The sequence below is a fragment of the Belonocnema kinseyi genome, chromosome 3, assembly GCF_010883055.1.
Source record: "Belonocnema kinseyi isolate 2016_QV_RU_SX_M_011 chromosome 3, B_treatae_v1, whole genome shotgun sequence".
NCBI lineage: Eukaryota > Metazoa > Arthropoda > Insecta > Hymenoptera > Cynipidae > Belonocnema > Belonocnema kinseyi.
The window spans coordinates 19,557,985-19,561,246 of record NC_046659.1 but is presented as its reverse complement, the minus strand read 5'-3'; positions in this window follow the sequence as shown (position 1 = coordinate 19,561,246).

The window sequence follows — 3,262 nt, the reverse complement described above, 5'->3', positions numbered from 1 at the left end:
AATGGGTGGGGGAACCTCCACTCCGGTTTCCTAACGCGATTTCTGAACAACAAAACCTATTCGGGTCTCAAGTGAAGATAATAATAATAGTAATAATAAAAAAAATGATTGCAGATATACTTAAGGAATATGAACATTAGGTTTAAAATTTAGCTTAATTGCTATAAACAATTGATATAAAAAATTATTTCCATATGGTGCTCAACCACAATAAAAACAATTGTTACTATTATAAATATGTTAATAAACAAAATATAATATTTTATTTTAATTTGTTTAATTCAAAATTACTATAAATATCTGTAGAAAAATAAAATTGTTAAATATTTATATTGTTAATAGCAATGTTATCAACAAATTAAAATTTTTTGCGTTTTCCATCGGGAAACAATATTTTTCTGCTCAGACATGTTGCAGTTTTCTAAGTGCCTGAATAAACGGTTTTTTCGTAATGATTATTTAAATGCATCTCGATGATAGTACCTAAATAATGAACTTTCTCAGTAAATCTGAACCGAAATTATTATTTAATATAATTTTCATTCAGAATTACTTAGAAAGTTACTCATTCACTAGGCACTACTATCGAGATGCATTACAATAATCATTACGAAAAATCCGCTTGATCAGACGCAAACTTGCTACAGATGGCTGTTTATTTAAAATACTATTAATAATAACAACATTAACGAGTTATTGCCACACTTTCTTATTGAATTATAACCAATTAGAAAGCAGCAACATGATGGAGCAGAAAAAATCATTTTTTCCCCATGTTAAACGCTACATTTTCGAATTTGTTTATAATATTGTTATTAACAGTAGAAATATTTACGATTTGTATTTTCCTACAGCTATTTATTTTAATTTTGAATTAATTTGAAAGATGTCTGATGAGCAAAACAATACTTTGAAAAAATAAATATTACAATTTGTTTATTATAATATTTATAATAATAATAATTGTTAAAAATATCGATATTTTTCATCTTTAATACTACTTCTAGGAGATATTTAGGAATTTTTAATCAAGATAAAGGTTTTCGTCGTGGTTGAGCACCGGATGAAAATAATTGTTTATAGAAATTGTTTATAACGATTGACGTAAATCTTAAGCCTGATATTTATATTTCTTAAATATATCTGTAATCATTCTGACAGGTAGCAACTTCTCTGAGTCTTTTCCTCAGAGAAAACAAATAATATTCGTAAAATGTTCAATTTTGACGTTCTATTTGTTTAAATGATATATTCCACAAAGTTTAATTAAAAAATCAGGTCTGATGACGTTCTGTCTAATTTAATTCTGAGCATTTAAAAAAAAAACATCAAAATTGGATAAGAATTGTAGACTGCAGTGGATTAGGAACAGTAAATTCCCTATTCCTCCCACTGTACGCCGATAATTCCAATTTTAAACAATTCGAAGTCTTCTTTTGATCCTTGCTGAAACTCCTATTCTTTCAATGCTAAAAATATTAGATACCTCCAAGTTCTAAATTTCGATAATTCGAAGTTTGCGCTATTTCGACTCAAATTTTACGTGCCGACAGAGTTTTGATTGTCCATAATTCCAAGTACAAGAAGTTTCATTTTACAAATACGGTTAGTTTTAAGAGAAAATGTTGGAATTTTTTTATTACAATACATAATTTTATGTCATTTTGTATATTTCTACGGCAGTCCTAAACAAAAACTGAATATATCGTTTCACTTTCCGATCAAATATTCCATATTTTGTTTTAAGTTACATATTTCTTATTTAATTATTTTATATTACGAGTATTTATGAAGTAGGTAAGTACAGTTTCATGCAGGATGTTTTTCTCTATAATTTATTTAAAGTATGTGATAAAAAGACTTCTAACACAAGCTCTGTTATCTTGCAAATTATGAACTGTGGGGATCAGTGTTCATTGCAAAAATCTGTATTTCAGTTGGTACTTTCTAAAGAGTGTTTCTTTTTTCTCATCTATATAATGTTGCTGTCAGAACGGGAAAATGCGAAAACAACTGTTGTTTCGCATAAGCTTGTCTAACAACATTACCATTAACATAAATATTCAAAAAATTTTAAATTTTGAATGTTTAATGTTACAATCATAACAGAATACTCAACTGCGAATATCTCGTGGCGGCACATTTGCCAAAGCTTCGCTGTACAGTTTTCGATTCTGGAGATCATTTAACATAAGAATAGAGAAGAAAAATTGAATGGATCTCGTTGATCCGTCGGAAATGGGGAGGGCTTCTGGACTGAAGGAAGCTCCCCTTACGAAGAAGTATGGTGAAAAATGTTCATAGACCTATAATAAAGTTCCTAACATTGTCTTGGTACTATAGGAATAATTATAAGCCAATTATGATAGTTTACAAGCCGATAAACCATCATCAATTAATCCCTTCCCTCTACTGTATAACTATAGGCGAGTTTTGATACATGTAGCGTGATGTATATGCATATCATTAGCTTGATCAAATGTAGTCCAGAGAAAATTCATCCGCTACAGATACATGTCATTGTGCCCCAACTGCAAGTCTAAGCAATGACATAAATATGTATGGCATCTGCCTACAGCCAGCTAAGCTACGGTCGCACTTGAGTGCGAATTACATGAATAGGCTCTTATTAAAATCCGTTGGCTTACTAACTTATCAAAACACAAAACATTTATAAAAAGATGAATTTCCTTTTTATAAATGGTGCATGATTTTCGGCAATATTTTGGGGTTGATGAATTTTATTTGGACTAACGTGATCAACAAATGATAAGAAAAAGTCAGCACTTTTACACCTTACAAATTCTCATGATATGCACCGCAGTCAAGAATTAATTGACAATATTAACAAAAATTTTATGTTTAGCTGTGAGTTTGCTGAATTATCTGCGGGATACATATACTCTAACTCGTGTAGGAAGTACTTACTTAACGGGTTTGTACATGGCAATCCAATCTTAAAATTAAAGTAATGTGTGAGGTTGTTTTCATTTAAAAGCATCCGAACTTTTCAACTTTTTCAATATTTGATCATATTTATGGGTTTTAAGTTTCTACTATGATTCTTTGATTTAATGTACTAAAATATTATTTTATTATGGTTGCTAAATTGACAAGGTGCAGTTCTGCCAACTCTCAAAATTGGTTATTTCACGGAATTAATAAGTACCCTTTCACTGATTTTCACTGACCCATTTCTGGCTATTTGAATCAGTGAAATGTCACTGGCAATCGGTGAAATTTCACTAATTTAGATTTAAAG